A 20892-nucleotide genomic window follows, 5' to 3' on the forward strand; every position below is an offset into this window, starting at 1 on the left:
TGTATTTCATTGGCTTTTGTAGTACAGCCTTTTTACAGTGGTTATATATACCTTAGAATGGATCATATTTAATTTCCTGATGAAGTCCAGTTACTAAATGGATGAAAGTGCTAGTCACAGGCTCAAGTGTGTGTTTTTTTTCCGCATCTTTTTGTTTTGTTTCTTTGTATACAACAGTGAAGTGTTTTAATATATATATATATATATATATATATATATATATATATATATATATATATATATACACACACACACACACACACTCACACACACACATACACACATATATACCATTATAATAAACCTATAGTATACGTGTGACATAAAATACTGTCAATAAAAATTGAAACAGTATAATGCTAAACTGCATCAAAGTCATCAATCTCATCTTCATGACATACCAGCAATACTTAAAATATTCCAGCTTTGAGGTTGTTCAACCTTGGATAAAATGGAATACTTGATTTTGCTGAAAACCAAGTATTTGCTTTTCCCAAGGCAGTGCATCCTCAGAAATTGAATGCTTTTTTGTATAGGCAGTTCAAAATTTTTCAGTTTCTAATGTTTGGCATTTGTGTGCATCTGGCAAGTGAAAGTTAGATTTATATCATGTAAAATCTTTAAAATGTGCCACACACTGATGCTTCACATAATCCAATTCCAAATAAACAATGCTGTCTAAGAATTCTCCACTAGGGCATGGTTTCATTTTCATCTGATTTCTTTTATGAAATCTGAATCATTCTACATAAATGTTGGCTTTGTTCTAAATGAATGTTTGTAATCTCTGCAGTGTCAATATAGGCTTAGCTAATGTAACTGAACTGTGCAAAAACCAACAGTTCATGGCACCTGTCTTATCTTTCAATAATGAAACTCACTTTTGGTGTTAATAATTTTGTACTAAAGTTCCACTTTTTGAAAACATTCGACCAGCTCCTGCAGAGCTCTCCTCTTTAACAAAAAGAATTTAGAATAAAGTAAAAATAACCAAGGAAAAGGCCCCAAGTTAGGGGCACATTTTAAATGTTGGCACTATTATCTTAGAAAATCTCAAAATGATTACCAATTTTAGGAGGAATGGAACAAAACTTTTAGAAATATCAGGGGTGTCCCTACAAAATAAGGACAGTTGAGAGGACTGGCTGTAAGAAGGAATAACTTCCCCACAGCAACTGCCATTTTGTCTCTGTTTTCAGTCCCAGGGCCTCATACTGCATTTATTATTATAAATGAGTAAGCAGCAGTAACTTTATACAAGACTGAACATTACTGTGTCACAACAATAAGTACTCTATATGCTTACTGTATGTAGCTCAGTTTAAGTAACATTATTTAGTTCCACCTATCAATTCTTCTTCTTCTACTTTTGGCTTTTCCAAGTTTGGGTTGCCACAGCAGAACAATGGTCTGCAGAACAATTGGCAGTGGAGGTTTACAGTGTTGAGTTGCCAGCTCAGCGCCCAACCTTCCACAGAAGGCACACACATGTACACATTCAGACCTAGGGCCAATACACTAACAGCACTTCTTTGGGATGTGGGAGGAAACTGGAACACCCAAATGAAACCCACATGACTGCAGGGAAGATGTGCAGACTTCACACAGAAGGCACCCTAGCTGAGAATTGAACCATAGAACCTCTTGCTGTGAGGCAGCAACTATAACCCCTGCATCACTGCAGCCACCCATCCACCTATCAATTCCATATTTAAAAAATAAAAACAAAATCCTTCTTTCCAAAATCACTTTGGATAAAATTTTTCTTTAAAGGGACAATCCCAGAGTCTAAAATTCTGAATGAAAGAAACTTGTAGGGTTGATGATGGCATGGTAAGTGGGTGGTGACACCTCCCAGTTGCCACCACCTACTTACATGTCATCATCAACCCTACTCCTGGTTTCAATTTACTTTATGCAGTCCTGTTTTCAATCTATCTGGTGAACACAATTAACAATATTCAGTGCCTGTAAAAGCATTCAATCCCAATCACTGGAAAACAATAAGGTTATTAAATTTTTGAGTGTGTTTGGTGGGGGTGGTTACTTTTTATGAACTCGTCAAAAAGCTTATCTTAATTGTCCATCTCTTTACTTCCTTTATTTATTATTTCTGCATGGCGTAACTACAAGCAATATAGTGAAAAGAGTACAGTTTTTTGAATTCATACTAAACCTTAGCAGTCTACTGATGTATTCCACTTACGCCACAGTAAAGTAATCTCAGAATTAGTATGTATAACTACCACAGGTTGTAGTAGCAAGTGATATCATAAAATTCCTGAAAGGCTACTTTCTCTTGAGGATAAAAATCACAGGGGAAACTAATAAATGACTCAGAGAGAGCTGTTGGGAGTACAACTGCAATTTGAGATGGAATTTGACTAAGATCATTAAAACTTCCTATAAGCACCTCTCCCCCAACCCTCAAAGCCAAAGCTGGGACATGCTCAGAAAGCCAGACTGAAAATCTAAACAAAGACCAGAATCAAAACAATAAATATCTGGGACTGTACCTTTAAGAAATTATTAATTGGTTTCTTTATCAAACAAAACCAATGTCATTTCCCCATGTAGACAAATATTTATACTTTTTAGTTAACCACTTCTGCATAGCATTTTATGATTTCTATCGACAATCAGTAATCTGTAATCACTTTTGTTTGCTGCAAATATAAAATGCCATATGTAATTCTGCATAAAATGTTGCTTTGTACAAATCATTCAAGTGCATAAGTCTTATCTTACAACTCACCCTTGCATATATTTTCTGGAATAAGTCTTGCTGCAAAAGGACTTCTGCTGCCCTGAAATAAAATAAAAATAAAAATTAAAAAAAAAAAAAAAAAAATCACTGCATACAGCTCATTTCAATACACTAGTTATTAGCCCATTTTTTATATAACAGCAGTTCTTTAGCAGCCTTAAATCCTCAGTCATATAGTGCTACTACATCCATTTTCACCGAATACAAAATTTCCATCTTGCCTTTTGTGCAGTTTTACTTTAGGTTGTTATCCCACTCAAATTAAATAAATATATTTTAGGCTCAAAAAGTTATTGCACATGTGAGCTACACCTACCATTAATTTGCTATTTACAGTCTAATGAACAGTTTATTCCTTTCTGTAGTCCCAAGACTGATGAGCAGTGGGGTAGTGCAGTAAAGCAGCACCTGTGTGTTTTGTGCATTTTCTTAGAAGACTAGTTATGTAATCCCCAAATGCACTCATACAAAAATGTCTTCTGAGTCTGAGAATGACTGCAACTTCAGGGAAAGAGGTGTCATGCCTAATGGGTAGTCAGTAAAATCCATCCATGATCACTAGTGAAAACCTCCAAAGCCAATTATGAATATAAGCTAGCCTCTGAAACAAAGGGAAACCACAAAGCCTTCTTCAGTTACATCAGGAACCTCCATGATAAAATAGTACTTAACAGTACCACTTACAGTGATCCTGGTACATAGCCAACCTGCTAGCAGATAGTTTTAACAGAAATTTCACCCCCTGTCCCCCCAAAGGCCCATTTGACATGCAAAATGCCCGATACTTGTCCCGCACCTCACATCTCCATAGATCAAATGTTAAAGGCCCCATCCAAGGCAAAGAATGCAGCTCCCATGGGAACTGATAGTATCCCAGGCTGTATTCTGCACCATCTCCAGCAAGGACTAGCTTCACCATTGAGCACCCTATTCAACCACAGCCTAAGTACAGGCTTCATTCCAGCAGAGTGGAGAACTGCCATTGTCATCCTCTTGCACAAAGGTGGTGCCAAAACTGAATCTGGAAACTATAACCCCATTAGCTTGATAAGTCTGGAAACTATAACCCCATTAGCTTGACAAGTCTGATTTGTAATTCCATGGAGCGTATTATTATGGACCTCATAAACAAGGACATAGGCAATCTCCAAGCACTTGACCCCACCCAGTTTGGATTTGTCTAGGGAATATCTTGCCTGTTGAACTTGGTTGACTTTTTTGAGACTGTCACCAATGCCCTGGATGAGAGAAAGCCAGTCCACACAGCTTACCTTGACTTGGCCAAAGCCTTTGACACAATCCCCCACTCAGGCATCATTGAAAAGCTAACATAACTTATTATAAATCCCAATCTCATCAGGTGGGTGGCTGACTGGCTTACTGATAGGACCCACAAGGTCAGAATAGGTGCCTCCATCTCTGACAGCAGACCTGTCACTAGTGGTGTTCCCCAGGGATCTGTCTTAAGACCCCTACTGTTTGGCAACTTATTCTCGGAGGTCCATACAAAGACAAAAGGCCTGTGGCTGAACAAGTTTGCAGATGACTGTGAGTTGGATGCTGTCACTAACTTCCCAAATGATGTTAACATACTGCAAGGGGGTCTCACAGCAACAAATTACTGGTGCCAAAGTCATGGCCTTAAGTTAAATGCAAAAAAATGTATTATCATACCATTTGGCAAAAACATGGCCCATGTTGATTACCACAACTGCAGCAACTCCATAAGCACACAACCTGTGATGAGAGACCTGGGTACACAGGTTGAGAACAGTCTCACATTTGCCCATCATGTAGCAGCAGTGGTCAGAAAAGCATTTTACTTGGTTCATCTTATAAGTAAAGGGATTGCATCCAGAAAAAAGTAGGTTATTACCTCTCTGTACTCCTCCATCATTAGGCCAATGACTGAGTACAATGCCCTGTTTGGTATTTACCTCTCCAAACACCTGGACCAGCTGGAAAGCCAACAGAAATACCTCACAAAGAGAATCCATGGCCTCCAACACCTGTCCTATGTGGCAGGCTCAAATCAATATCACTTTACTCTGTATCATACAGATTGCTCAGAGGTGATCTGTGTCTCGCCTACAAGGCAATCTCGGACCCTGCCCTATTAGAGATGCTCCACATCCTTAAGTCTAACAACTCGTGCATTACCCACTCAAAAAGCATTAACCTAATATATGACATCAAAAAGACCTGCTGGAGAGACAGGTTTGTCACTTAGAGGCTGCTCCATCTCTGGAATAGACTTCCCAGATACATCAAACAGAGTACCTCGCTGGCCCTCTTCAAGCACAACCTTGATAAGTGGATGGGAAACTACAGATTTATCCCAGGGGTTTCACCTGTGTCCCTCAGTGACAGGGGTGTAGGGTGCTGACTGGGTTTTTCTTTTTGGGGGGATAAACTCTTGGTTAGGCTTGTAAGGGCCTCAGGGCCATTAGCCTAGCAACCTCTTATAATCCTATGAGTATGTCATTATGTCAGACTATTGCACTGAATACTGTCCTGTTATTGTGATGTTTGTCATAAATCTAAGCAACCTCTGTCACTGTACCTTTCACATTCCCAATAAGAAAAATTGGTTCCTGCTGTCAAAAGACATGCTTTGACTGTTCCTTGATTATGGTGCACAATTTTTCTGTCGGCATAATGCGTTGCTGCACAGATATATTTGTTAGACTTTCATATAACCTCCACATAACAAACTAACTCAAAAATATGTGCAGCTCAGTGCTTAGGCAAATGTATTTATTATTTATTTATTTGCTTCTTTTTAACAGGAAAGTCCATCTAGGTTGCAATCCATTTTCACCAGATGTCCATGGAAATATACTCCCCATTACAACAAGACAACTAAAGCTCCACATTAAGAGTTGCCAGTTGGGTGTAAAGGCAGTACGAGCATTGTTTTAAACAGCTAAACCCGATTTGTAGACTCACAGGTGTTTACTAGACTAACAACCACAAGGGCCTTTATAAGCCTAGCCATGTATCCCAAATCTCTGAGAAGTTATGATATCCTTGATAAGTGTAAGCAGGGGCTTGGGAAATGAAACATTTACAAGCTAGGGACTGGGGATGAACCATTTATAAACTGCCTGTGTCCATTACAGACATAGGTGCCAAACCAGGGATGAATTTATTGTTCCCCATCCAATTGTCCAGGTTGCGCTTGAATTGGATTAGGGAGGAACTCTGCTTTCGTGGATGGGGAGCCTGTTCCAGAGACAAAGTAATCTCTGGGATATACACCTGTCTCTCCAGCAGGTCCTATTTATATCACAGGTAAGGTTTAAGCCTTTAAAATGGGTAATTCTGATGCTGTTTGTGTTGCCGATATGCAGGAGGTCCATCAGAGTGGGTCTGACATAGATCTCACCTCAAACATCTGCAGGAGACAAAATACAGGGTAGAGTCTTTAGGTGATCTGCATAGGACATTTTAATTAAGCCTTGTATTCTTTTAGTGAGGAACTTCTGTGGATGTTCCAATTGTTGGATATGCTTGGTTAGGTACATACCAAAGGGGATACTGTACTCCATGGTAGGTCTGATGAGTGCCAAATACAGTGGAACAATGACTTCCTTGGACTTAGATGCCATACCTTTGTTTATAAGTTGTGCAACATAGAATGATTTCCTCACTGCTGTAGACACGTTACGGTCAAAGGCTAGATTACTATGTGTGCCCCTATCTAGGTGTTCTCTTTAGGTGTTATTAAATAGAACAAGGAGCTAGTAGAAAATAGCAAAAACACTTTGCTCCAGTTCTGCAGTTGGAAAGACCTTTAGTATTTGATCCTCAACTTCACAAGACTTTCTTCTTTCTTTTGGTTCTCAGTATTGACATAAGTGGATTGGCAAACTGCCCAGGGTGCCAAAGGTGGTGCCAAAGGCTACTGAATAAATTACTTGAGAATTCAGCTGCAGTTTATGTTTATTTTTCAGTGGTTATAACTTGTCAGACTTTAGGCTGAAGTTCCAACTGGTGAGTAGCCCAAAATTTCCAATCTGGATACAAAGTTCCTAGGCATTTGCTCCCTTCCAAATAACTACCTTCTTTTCTATATTACAAAGGTCATTTACAGTGTAGCATATACAATAAAAACATTATACTGTAAGCCTTTAAACAGTCAGCCAGTAATTTACCTTTGCACAGCAGCATAGATATATTTATCTCCTGTGCTGTCTCAACTGCACGCTTTATATTTTATTTATTTATTTATATTTGTTTACCGGGAAATTCCGACTGGACGCAAGTCCTTTTTCAGCGGATGCCCAGGGAGAAAAGCTCCATAATTTAAATTGTCCATTTAAAGACTAGGCAGTTGGTGTCTGAATTAGTTAAAACATTTCTATCTCAGCAATTAAACTGTACATTTTAGCTTGTAAGTTGAATATCTGACTATACCCTGCATCCATATTCAGAAGATTTGCTTCTCTTCAGCTTAACGTTTTCTTATTTCCTACTGCAACTTGAACATATACACTATTCTAACAACCGTTGGCTGTGGTTATACCAAAAAAAGAGTCTTGGGAGCAGTCTTCCTACCTTTTAAATAAAGGAATAAAAAATAAATTGCTTACAATAAAACATAGTTAACTGTCAACACTTTCCAGTGGCACTTCCAAAGAGCTGCAATTCCCACACCACACTTTTAGCTGGGTTTTGATTTGCATAAATACTCCATAGTTTGCCTTACTACTTACAGCAGGAAATTTGTGTAATTGTTAGATAGTCATTTATTTGTTAACTGGGTGAATGGACTGATACAAGGCACATTTCAGTCACAACCCAGCTCAAAAACACAAGACAAACATAAAGAACTACATACATGACAAAATTATGGTTTACCAATGTCCAGTTAACTTCATCCTAGAATGAGCTAAGCTTCATTAATTTTTTTTAATCATGGCATAAGTAAATCAGAAACTCTAAAAATATAAAAAAAAATTCTGCAGATTATTTTCTTCAGAGAGCAAGCCACATTGCTCCCAAATAGTAAGGGGCTTGGTCCACTATCCCCTTATTTACAATACAATAGTGGCGGAAAGTGAAAGTTCTGACCACAGTGTACCACAGGCTCAACATTATATATCAGTCTTATTTTGATGAAACACAATCAGAATAAAGCATATATAACTTGAGAGCACAAGCTATATCTGTTGAAGCATAGAATAATCTGTATCATTATTTCAGATGGCTCACAGGTAATCTGACCTTTTGAAGGGATTGTTCCTTTTGCTGCCTTTTTTATAACATTCAACACTCAGCGGTTCTGTCAGACATTCTACTTCTTTTTTAAATGGTCTGTTTCAGCATAATTCATCGTGTGCATTTAAGCACATTTATGCCATATACTTTTGTTTAATGACAATTACTACTGGTCTGCGTGGTATCATTTACTATTTAAGTGTATGTAAACATTGTTATAGGGGCACTGCCTTTCATTATCAGATTAACCTTTAAATGATAATGGATTGCATCAGCTACCAGGACTGTAACTAAAAATTTCAGTTTTGTTCTCAAAGCCAATTACTTTGTCCTTCCAACCCACTTCCCATTTAAAATATGTACACATCTCTCAAAAATGCTGCCTCCGACATACTTAAAAACTATAGCAAATAGGCATAATTTTCAGCTACTGTGGCATATATCTATTAAATAACATGTTTTAGGTTCATAGGTAGGTACTAGGCTATCTGCCCGAAGGCATTTATAAGCCTAGCCGGAATGTGTTGGTTTTCGCCACCCCCTTAGATTAGCTCCCTGTGCGTCTATCCAACAGAGACATTGAAGTGATCTCTGGGGTAAACTTTCTGTTTCCCATCCACTCTTCAAGGTTCTTCTTGAAGAGGGTTAGTGAGGAGCTCTGCCTAATGTAGATTGGAATCTTGTTCCAGAGCATGGGAAGTTTCTGGGACAGGAATTTATCCCTCCAGCACGTCCTATTTATTGTTGTGGTGAGGTTTAGATCCCTGGAGTGTGTGGCTCGAGGGGATTTGGTTTTCTTTAGGTGGAGCAAGTTCATCAATTCTGGGTTGGACATGGCCTTGTATGTCAGGCAGAGAACACCTCTGAGTAGGCAGTATGCAACCGAGTACATTTGGTGTTTCTTCAGTCGAGCTGCATAGGGCATCTGCTTGAGGCCAGTAATCCTCTTGGTGAGGTACTTTTGTGGTCTTTCCAGTTGTTGCAGGTGTCTTGTAAGGTACATCCTAAATGGGGCATTGTACTCTATGATGGGTTTGATGAGTGATGTGTAGAGGGGCCCATGACCTCTTTCGATCTAGATGCAAACCCTTTAGTGATTAGGTGGGTCACATAGAAGAATTTTCTAACCACTTTGGCAATGTGATTATCAAAGGAGAGGTTACTATCTACTTGGGTCCCCAGATCCCTTATTATGTCTTCCGTATTTAGGGGGCTACCCCCTATGTGGTAATTTGTGGGTACTTTGTTTTTTCCAAAGGGAATGACTATGCACTTTTTGGCATTTAGCTTGAGGCCATGGTTTTGACACCAGGTATCTGTCTCAGTGAAGCCCTTTTGAAGGATGTCTGTGTCAGCCAGAGAGTCAATTATAGCCCCTAGTTTGCAGTCGTCTGTGAACTTGGTCAGCCATAGTCCTCCTGTGCTTGCCTGTACCTCTGAGAAGTATATGCAGAACAGGAGGGGTCCTAGGACTGAGCCCTGGGGAACGCCACTTGTAACCAGTTTAGAGTCTGACCTAGCTCCTGCAACTCTTACCATGTGGGTTCTGTCCGTGAGCCAGTTGGCAACCCATTTCGTGATGTAGGAGTTTATGTTTAGGCTGGTGAGCCTGTCTATAATATTTGAGTGGGGAATAGTGTCGAAGGCCTTTGCAAGGTCTAGGTAGGCTGTGTGGACCACCTTTCCCTCGTCTATAGCCTTGGTAACTGTCTCAAAGAAGTCCACCAGGTTTAGGAGGCATGATCTGCCCTTAACAAAGCCAAACTGGGTAGGGCCCAGTGTTTGGATGTTCCCAGTGTCTCTGTTAATGAGATCCATGATGATGCACTCCATAACTTTGCAGAAGAAGCTAGTCAGGCTTATAGGACGAAAGTGCCATTCTGCACTAACTCCGAGCAGATCTGATAATTGCCACTAAGATTCTTGACATAGCTAAAGAATGCCTTGTGGTTATCTTTGCAGTCCATGGAAATTTTTCTTTCGAAGCTAGCTTTGGATGATTTTATGAGGGAACGTAGTTTCTTGATGATACTGATCAGGGATGTCTTCCCTTCTTGGGATTTTACTCTTTTCTGTACTAGTTTCCTCCTTCTATTGTATAGCTCGTTTATGGTGGGGGTCCACCAGACTGTTTTCCTTTTCTTGGAGGAGTGAGTCTTGGTTTTGTTTGGGATAGCACAATCCATGCATTCTTGAAGGTGCCCATAGAGTGCATTAGTAAAGGATTTTGCAGCTTGGACAGCATTATCCTTTAGCATGGGGGCTTTGAAACTTCCCACCTCAGTCTTAAGTAATGTGAAGTTTGCTTTTGAAAAGTTTCTCATGGTGGTTTCTTTGACCGGGGGTGGTGGTGGAATGTGGATATCCAGAGTGATTAGTTTATGGTCAGATCTAACCAGCGAGGGGTTGACCTCTGTTGTGGAACACCAGTCACCCATGTTGGTGATGACCAGGTCCAATATGTTGTCACCTCTGGTGGGGGTACTGACCAGTTGATCCAGGGCATTTGAGTTTATAAATTCTAGGAAATGTTGGGCAAGGGAGTTTGTACTTGAGTAGTTCTCCCAGTTAATGTTTGGGTAATTGAAATCATCCAATATCAAGGTGTTTGGTAGGACCTTCATGTTTCCCAGTGTTTCCAGGAATGCAGAGTGGGAGTCTTGAGACATGGTGGGTGATCTGTAGCAAGCTATAATTTGAATAGCAGTTTTCCCTGTGTTAGTTGCACTTGGATGATCTCTGAAGCATCGTGCTGTGCCACTAACCTGGAGGTGTGGGTATCCTTGATGAATATGGATACTCCCCCGCCTTTTGTATTTTGGTCTGGGTTTTGTGGCCAAAATGTATGGTATGAGTTGTAGCCTGGTAGTGCTGGGGTGCTGTCTGGATCCTTAAACCAGGTTTCTGTTACTGCACATATATTGATTTTCTCCATACGGAGGAGTGCCTCGATTGGGTGCATTTTGAGGTTTAGACTTCTGGCATTAAGTACCATTACCCTCAGTTTTTTGTTACTTGTGCTATTTACAGCGGTGGGTTTGTCTTTTGAGCCTTAGAGCCTTGGCCAGTATTCGAAAGCCTAAGGGTGACAGGTGCAAGCTGTCTCTAACAAAGCAGCATGGCTTGTTGAGCATGTCATCCCAGGCTGACAGACACTGGATCCCCTTTGAATAACACCAGAAGCTTAGCCAATTGTTAAAATTAATCATTTTTTCTCTATACCATGGTATCGTCCTTGGTGAGGGCAGGATGCTACTCAAGGTCAGGGTCACACCAGCCTGGGCTACGTGATCAGAGAGCTCCTCCATATCTCTTTTCATGTAGTCCAGGGAGGTACGGCTCAGGTCATTCACACCAACATTGACAATGACAGAGTCATATTTGTACTTGTTCTGGAGTGACCTGAGTGCTTATGTTATGTGGCAGATCCTGGCACCCAACAGGCAGCTAACTGTAACCTTCTCCTTGTTCAACCTAGTGAATGGGATGTCAGTATGCCTGACTATAGAGTCACCTATTACTAGTGTGTTGGGTATGCAATTTTGCCTTAAGGGCTGTGATTGCGTGGCACACTGGTTTTGTGAAGTATGTGTATCATGGTTTGTGTTGGGAGGTGGAGGTTGCTTGGATGTCTGCTTTGGAGGACTCTGTTGCTTTTGTAGATTTTTATTTAGAGTCTCTGAGTATGTTTTCATGTATTTATGTGTGTTTTTTGCCGGTGCTTGTTATATAGGTCTATGTGAGACTGGTGGTGTGATGCAAGTAATTCCCTTCTCCTCTTGACTGCCTGGTCCAGTCTTGGGCTGAGAGAGCTTGGCCTCCAGTTTGGCTGCATAATTGCATCTCTCGCATGTATTAGTGTTTGGTGGAAGGAGGAGAGGGTTGTCTGTGTACATGAGGCAATTGTAACATTGCCTCAAAATGCCCAGATTCACCAGTTGGACCGGAGAGTATACCTAAAACTGCCCTTTGGACATGCCTGGATAGGTACAGTAAACTGCTTTACTGATTCACTGGTAAGGCCAAATAGACAGCCTTATCCTTCTCTACAGTATAAGGGGGGGGGGGGTCTAGTGCTAAGGTTTATTAGTGCTTGCTATGAGTTTTGAGAAAGTGCCGGGATGAGAAGTGAATGATTTGAGTGCTTAAGTTGAAAGTTTGTCTAGTTCCAAGGGAAAAATTGAAGAGTACACTTTGTGGAGCCGGGAATAGTTATACCCAAACGAACTGGTGCTGCCCGGCATGCAAAACCGCGCAAATGCGGGTTTTATAGCAGGGAAATGAAAGAGATAGAAATTAGCCCAAAATGGCCGATAATCTACTAATTTCTGGGCTGAAACCACTCCTCCAGGGAAAGACAGGCTGCTCAAAGCTCCCTCTCTCACAGTAAACAGAGAAACTTCCTTCTATCCAAGTAAGGTATGGGCAAACACAGAAACATGCAACACAGCCCTGAATTCAGGACTAACCAGAAAACTGGACTATACTAGCTTAGAAAGGTGGGAAACAAGTATATATATATATATATATATATATATATATATATATATATATATATATATATATATACATTTTTTTTCAGAAAATAAAGCAGATACAATCAAAAAAAACACTTTAAATGCACAGAAATGGCTATCACACTGGAGTGTGTAGTGTACAACTGTTAAATAGGTAATTTAAACACAAAAATGACTTTGTTAAAGTGCAGGCATAAAATAAGGATAATATGTAACTGAAACAAGCTTTTTAAATCACAGAAACTCTAGAAAATTGGCATTTTAGGCGAATTAGCTAAAGGCAGCAAGAAAATGCAGAAAAATGATACATAATCACTCCAAAATCTCTCTTTTGTCTCTCGGCTGCTGTAGAACTCTGCAGGGCACCAGGCAGGAGCTTGCTGAGCTGTATACTAGTGCAAAAACCTCGCACATGCGGGTTTTATAGCAGGGAAATGAAAGAGATAGAAATTAGCCCAAAATGGCCAATAAACTACTAATTTCTGGGCTGAAACCACTCCTCCAGGCAAAGACAGGCTACTCAAAGCTCCCTCTCTCAAAGTAAACAGAGAAACTTCCTTCTATCCAAGTAAGGTATGGGCAAACACAGAAACATGCAACACAGCCCTGAATTCAGGACTAACCTGAAAACTGGACTATACTAGCTCAGAAAGGCGGGAAACAAGTATATATATATATATATATATATATATATATATATATATATATATATATTCATTTTTTTTCAGAAAATAAAGCAGATACAATAAAAAAAAAAAACACTTTAAATGCACAGAAATGGCTATCACACTGGAGTGTGTAGTGTACAACTGTTAAATAGGTAATTTAAACACAAAAATGACTTTGTTAAAGTGCAGGCATAAAATAAGGATAATATGTAACTGAAACAAGCTTTTTAAATCACAGAAACTCTAGAAAATTGGCATTTTAGGCGAATTAGCTAAAGGCAGCAAGAAAATGCAGAAAAATGATACATAATCACTCCAAAATCTCTATTTTGTCTCTCTGCTGCTGTAGAACTCTTCAGGGCACCAGGCAGGAGTTTGCTGAGCTGTATACTAGCGCAAAACCTTGCAAATGCAGGTTTTATAGCAGGGAAATGAAAGAGATAGAAATTAGCCCAAAATGTCCAATAAACTACTAATTTCTGGGCTGAAACCACTCCTCCAGGGACAGATAGGCTGCTCAAAGCTCCCTCTCTCACAGTGAACAGAGAAACTTCCTTCTATCCAACTAAGGTATGGGCAAACACAGAAACTTGTAACACAGCCCTGAATTCAGCACTAACCTGAAAACTGGACTATACTAGCTTAGAAAGATGGGAAAACAAGTACATATTTCCTTTTTCAGAAAATAAAGCAGATACAATTAAAAAAACACTTTAAATGCACAGAAATGGTTATCACACTTGAGTGTGTAGCCTACAACAGTTAAACAGGTAATTCAAACACAAAAATGACTTTACTAAAGTGCAGGCAGTAAAATAAATACAATATGTAGCTGAAACAAACTTTTTAAATCACAGAAACTCTAGAAAATCAGCATTTTAGGCGGAATTAGCTAAAGGCAGCAGAAAAATGATACTTAATCACGCCAAAGTCTCTCTTTTGTCTCTCGTCTGCTGTAGAACTCTGCAGGGCACCAGGCAGGAGCTTGCTGAGCTGTATACTAGTGCAAAAACCTCGCACATGCGGGTTTTATAGCAGGAAAATGAAAGATAGAAATTAGCCCAAAATGGCCAATAAACTTCTAATTTCTAGGCTGAAACCACTCCTCCAGGGACAGATAGGCTGTTCAAAGCTCCCTCTCTCACAGAAGAGTTAGTGTAACTCTAAGAAACTGCTATAGTGATCTAAATTATAGGCATTGGACTGTAACTGAAGGCACATTTTTACTTCTGTAACACTCTGGTTGAGAGATGCTCACCAAGAAAAATAATAATTTGAGTACAAAGAGGATGCCTGGCTATATAGGTTGGGAGGTGTCATAATGGTTAAGGTGTTTACCTTACCAACACAAGGTGCAGGGTTAGATTCTCACATAAGATAATTAACTAGGCTTAAAATGGCCCACAAGGGCAGTTAGCCTAATACTAACTTATGAACATTCAAATCCAATGAACAATACCCTTACTAGCCAACAAACTGGTACCTAGCTTCTATGGTAATCTGCAATATGCTTAGAATACAGGAGATCCAACTTCCAGCAGCAGGTAGGTTATTATTATGGGATTATGGCTGTTGTATGAAACAAGCTTGTGGCAAAGTGTGCATTCATAAATAATGAAGAGGTCTGAGTTTTGGAGTTTGTCAGGTACCCCCCTAGCCTACAATGAACAGCACGACATTTAGCTACAGTTTGTGCATGTGGGGTACACACAGGCATTGTACTTTTAAATAAGTCAATCACCTCCAGCTATCGCACAAAACCAGGTCATAAAAGAAGTACTACCAAAAGCTAAAAATACTGCATTGATGGGTCATGACAATATGCCTGCATGCATCTTAAATAGCATAAAGCATGATTTAGCCACACTCCTAAGAACACAGTTTAATCTCAAGCCCCATACAGGTTTTATACCAAGCAAGTGGAGAACAGCTACAATCATTCCTCTGCATAAGGGAGGACCTTCCACATACCAAAGCAATTACAGACCCAGAAGTAGCAAAGGACTTATCATGGAACTAATCAATCAGGACACATGGAATTTATAAACACTGATTCCATCTCAGTTTGGAATTGTCAAGAACTAAGTCATGCTTACTCAGCCTGGCGCAGGAACTCAAAATAGGTTAAGTTACCTCCACAAAGAGATCAGTCATCAGTGGAATCCCCCAAGGTTCTGTGCTGGGACCTCTCCTGTTTGGCATCAATTTCCTGAAGTAAAAGTAAATACCAAAGGGCTCTGGCTGACTAAGTTTACAGATGACAACAAGCTAGGAGGAGACAAATAAAGAAATTATGCCAAAATGATGCAGTGAAACTACATGACAAAAATTCACCGTTGTATCCTTTGGGAAGTCATATATCCCAAGGAACAACCACATTAACAATACACCTCTGACAAATGACCCAGTTGTTCAGGATATGGGAACGTACGTATACAGTGACTTCAAAATTATTACTCTTTAGTTACCATTTTCCTGATTGTCTCATTTTACTCTCCTTCTAATTATTTTAATAGAACCTGCCTTCCAGTACTGCAACATAGCATTTACACTTCCATTACTAAGTTTCTTGAAGTACTGTTAATATATTCATTTTTCTCTTCCTTTCCCCCATAAATTTTGATAAAAGTTTTTTGTCATTGCAGCTTCAGTGTGGTGGATTTGAAATAGTGAAATCATATAAAGAGACAAATGCTTTTAATTAACAAGTGGTCATTATAATTGAAGATCCATACCCGGAAAATGATAATAAGCAAGCTGCACATTTATATAGGAACAAGGGGTGCATCATGAAAATCAACACAGGAAGGGGAGCAACAAAGATATGGCGTACAACCTGGAAACAAAAGCCTGAAAACCTTGACTGGCATGCCATTTGAAAAAGCTAATAAAGCCTATATTTTATAAAGTTTTATCCTGGAACATCTAACAGTCATCAGATGATTTTTTTTTTAATTTTGCTTTTATTTACTGGGTTTTTCCGTCTGAGTTTAGTCAAAAACTGCTTTTCAGTGGTGGCCCAAGGAGAAGAGCTCCAACATATTACAAATATTTTTAATCGGTAATATATATGAACAGACATTAAATAATATGCATTTACAATTACACATACATTTGCTAATTAGATTACATTCATATGAAAGGAGAAGTAACTATTACAGCATAAAAAAGTACTTGTGCAGTTGTAGATACATATGAGGAAGGGTGTTAGTGGATCTGTCAAATAGATAATAGATGATGAGATCTATGCATAGAAATTCAAAGAAATGGAGGTGAGGGAAGGAGCTAAACAGACCAGAACATGTTAATACTGTAGTTAAGAAGTGGGGTGTAAATTAGGTTCAGAGACACACACACACACATATATATATATATATATATATATATATATATATATATATATATATATATATATATATATATATACATATATATATATATATATACATATATACACACACATATATATATATATATATATATATACACACACACACACACACACACACACACACACACACACACATTATATATATATATATATATATATATATATATATATATATATATATATATATATATATATATATCGGTCTACTTCATAACAATGAAATTTCATAATGTTGAATTTCATAACATTGAGACCAGAAATAACATCACCTCTACCTACAACACCACCTAACACACTTTCTACTATGTTTCTGGAGGGAGCCAAGCCTCCCTGCACTCCCATGTGTGAGGTTCTACTGCCACACCCCCCGTAAATTAAATATACCAACTCCAAGATCGCACTACGGTGGAAAAAAGTTAATTTCCTAACCACAGTGTAAGGTGATTGTGATACAGTGAGGTTAGGAAAAAAGAAGTCATGTCTTACCATAACGTTCCATCTGACTTGTTGATCTTCTTCCAGTCATCACTGATGGGTTGGGTTCCGAGCCCTCAGAACTGTGTCGGCCTTATACCAAGCTTGCGTGCACCAAAAACTCTCAAGCTAGGCTGCTACCCACAATGCCCTTTGCTCAGTTACCTCAGATCGAGTTTGCTTGCAACATATAGAGAAAGAATAAGCCAGAGGCCATCTCTGCGCAGAAACCCTAATACACCACAAAGACCCAGAAGATCTGCCAGGAACCTTAGGAGGGGGTTGGTTGGAGGGTGTGATGACTGGAAGAAGATCAACAACTCAGATGGAACATTATGGTAAGACATAAATTCTTTATCTGAAGTTGTTAATCTTCTTTCTATTCATCACTGATGGGCATACCTCTCAAGTGTACCTCATTACGAGGAACGTACCTCATTTGGGGTCTTAAAACGTTCATGTTCCTCCAAGTTTCTCAAATGTTCCACATTGAAAGACTCTGTCACACATTCAGTGTTAGGAATTTTTTTTAGTGAAATCTATTGTAAATAGGAATGAATCATATACATTCATTAACATATCTTCTTTATTAGTAAAACCAGCATATTTTAACCATCCTATGACCTTCCTAGTTGAAGTTGTTAGTACGCCATTAGTATGTGTTCCACATTTTGCCCATTTGTTCCACATTATGAGGGCTAGTGTTCCTCATTTTACAGATTGAAGGTTGAGAGCTATGCTGATGGGACCGAGTCCCCAGCTACTTGGAGAGCCTGGGTGGCCCTTATGGAAGAACATTCCTGAGAACCATTGAGCCAAAGGCCGCTCTTCCCCTGGAGATCAGATCCAATTTGTAATGCTTGATAAAAGTGTGGGGCTTAGCCCAAATGGCAGCTGCACAAATGTCATCCATGGAGGCCCTAGAGTGGAAGGCAACAGATGCTGCCCTAGTTGAGTGAGCTTTGATTTGGCCCAGCTTAGATCCCTCCATAAGTGAACATGTGAAGGAAATGCAATCCCTGAGCCATTCAGACAAAGTAACTTTTGATACTGCACCTCTCATTCTAGGGCCTGCAAAGGAAACATAAAGCTGGTCTGACTTACGGAATGATTTAGTTCTGTCCAAATAAAAGCGTAACTGTCTGTGAAGATCCAGGGAATGTAGGCAGTATTCTCCCTTGTTCGAGTAATTTGGGAAAAACACAGGGAGCTCAATAGACTGGTTAATGGAAAAGACAGAAACCACTTTGGGGAGGAAGGATGTGTTAGTTCGAAGTGATACTCTGTCCTTATGAAAGATCAGATAAGGGCTCTTGATACATAACACTTGTAATTCTGAAATTCTTCTTGCTGAAGTTATAGCCACCAGGAATGAGGATTTCCAAGATAAGAATTTTAGGTCACAGGTGGCAGCCGGCTCAAACAGGGGCAGAGAAAGAGCCTGCAGAACCTAGGACAAATCCCATGCCTCCACCGGCTGTCTAATGGGAGGTCTGCTGTGAAAAATACCCTTGAGGAAGGTCTTGCAAAGACAAGAGGAGATGAGTGGTACTCCTTCAGACCCATTATGGAAGTTGGAAATAGCTGCTAGATGGACTCAGATGGTAGAAGCCGAGGCATCTTTGTCAAACAGCTCAGACAAATAATGAAGAATAGTGACCACAGGAGCTGCGAACGGGTCTATCTCCTGATTACGTGACCAAATAGAGAATCTTTTCCATTTATCCTTGTAAAGTTTTCTGGTGGATGGTTTATGAGAAGCCAAAATAATATCCCGAACAGGTGAAGAAAGGGTTTCTTGCCCGGCAACTAACAGAAGTGGAGTAACCAAGCTGTCAGCTTGAGGGTGGACAGATTCAGAGGAGTCAGCCCTTGTGGGTGAGAAATTAATTCCTGATGAGTGTCTAGGATCCAAGGAGGTCATAACAGATGAGGGCGGAGGAAGGGAAACCACACTTGATGAGGCCAAAATGGGGCAAAGAGGATCACTTTGCTTCTCAACTAAATCGCCTTCCGCAGAAAGAGGGGAATAAGAGGAATCGGAGGGTAAGCATAAAGGAGACCCGTGGGCCAATCGTGGACTAGAGCATCTCTCGGTGACTCCCCAAGAGGGGGAAAGAGGGCAAAGTAGCTGCTGCATTTTGCATTTGAAGGGGAGCAAAAAGGTTGCAGCATGGCTGGCCCCAGCGAATGAAAATTTCCGTTGCCACACTCAGGTTGCGAAACCACTCGTGCGGATTAAGTATGCATCTGCTCAGTCTGTCTGCAATCACGCTGGAGCTCCCCGGGATTTGCGTTGCGATCAGGAAGCGGTTGGAAGCTATCACCCAATGCCAAATTCTCATGGCTTCATGACAAAGGGGGTAAGACTTGGCCCCTCCCTGTTTGTTTATGTACCAGACCACGGACATGTTGTCTGATTGGACAGCAATCATTCCGGATGGAAGAAGTGGATGAAAAGCTTGCAATGCCAACAGCACCGCTCTTAACTCCAGGACATTGATATACAAATTGACCTCTACATCAGACCACATGCCTTGGACTGACTTTCCCTGGAAGTTGCCCCCCCCAACCCATCAGGGAAGCATCCGTGGTCACCGTGGTGCTGGGCTGTGGAACCTGGAAGGGAAGACTCCAAAGATTTTCATCTGTATGCATCCACTAGAGGAGATCTTGTTTGCAAATGTTGGTGATGAGAATCTTTGAGTTCAGGGGGTGAAGACTGGGTATCCACTGGCCATGAAGTTGCCATTGTAGTAATCTCATGTGCAGTCTGGCTAAGGGGACTATGGGGATGGCTGCAGCCATAGATTCTAAGGCTTGAAGATTTTCCCTTGCAGACACCTGGCTTTGGCAGAGTATCACCTGAACTTGTGCCCTGAGTCTCTGAAGCCTGTGGGGAGGAAGAGAAATTAGGCTTAACTGCGTGTTGAATATTGCCCCTATGAATTCCAGTTGTTGTGATGGATGGAGGTTTGATTTCTTCCAGTATATGGTGATGCCTAATGACTCCATTAGGTGCAAGGTATAGCAGAGAGCCCTGACCAGGAGACACTTGGTGGGGGTGGAGAGGAGCCAATCATCTAGATATGGAAACACCTGGAATCCCTGAAGTCTCAGATGAGCTGTTACAACTGCCAGATATTTTGTGAATACTCTGGGTGCAGTCGAGAGACCGAAAGGCATGGCTCTGAACTAGTAGCGACTGGCTCCCAGGCGGAAGTGAAGGAGGCTCCTGGAGTGCTTATCTATCTTGATAAGGTAATACACATACCAGAGATCTAATGAGCACATCCACACACCCTGCTGCAGATAGGGGAGGATGGATAGAATCGTGACCATGCGGAACTTGGTCTAAACTAATGATTTGTTTAGATGACTGAGATCCAGAATGGGCCTCCAATCCCCTGTTTTCTTTGGCACCAAAAAGAATCTTGAGTAGAACCCTGATCCACACTGATCTGAGGGGACCATTTGGATGGCTCATTTTTGAAGTAGCTTTCGTATCTCAGAAGCTGCCTTTTCCTTTTGGCTGGGTGGAACATCGGGAAGGGATTTTGGAGGTCTTGGATAGGAGATTAGTGGAATATGGTAGCCTCTGGTAATGATTCTCTGCACCTACTGATCGTTCGTAATGGACAGCCAAGCATCTTGGTGCAGAGAGAAATGTGCCTCGACTGCTTCCAGAGGAAAGCAATCGGGCAGCACCTCAGGATTGCTGATAAGGTCTACCTGTGATAGAATCTCTGGAGTCCTGATTCCATGGACCCCCTCTGCCCCAAAAGGGGCATCTTCCATTATTGGAACCCCCTCTGCCTCTAGAGGAGTCCTCACCATGTGCATCTCGGAAGG

The 20892-nt window shown here is 40.5% G+C and overlaps 1 protein-coding gene across 6 annotated transcripts in view; it reads right to left on the bottom strand.

Annotated features, from left to right (window-relative positions):
• CALD1 (caldesmon 1) overlaps positions 1-20892 on the bottom strand; it is a 1713117-nt gene that overhangs the window by 1564766 nt on the left and 127459 nt on the right. For all 6 annotated transcript variants that reach the window (XM_044088458.1, XM_044088461.1, XM_044088452.1 and 3 more), the window contains exon 2: positions 2756-2807. The gene's annotated coding sequence lies outside the window, so the exon portion shown is untranslated. The remainder of the gene's footprint in view (positions 1-2755; positions 2808-20892) is intronic.

This window comes from Protopterus annectens, chromosome 11.part0, assembly GCF_019279795.1.
Source record: "Protopterus annectens isolate FY-2018-M chromosome 11.part0, PAN1.0, whole genome shotgun sequence".
NCBI classification, from domain to species: Eukaryota; Metazoa; Chordata; order Ceratodontiformes; family Protopteridae; genus Protopterus; species Protopterus annectens.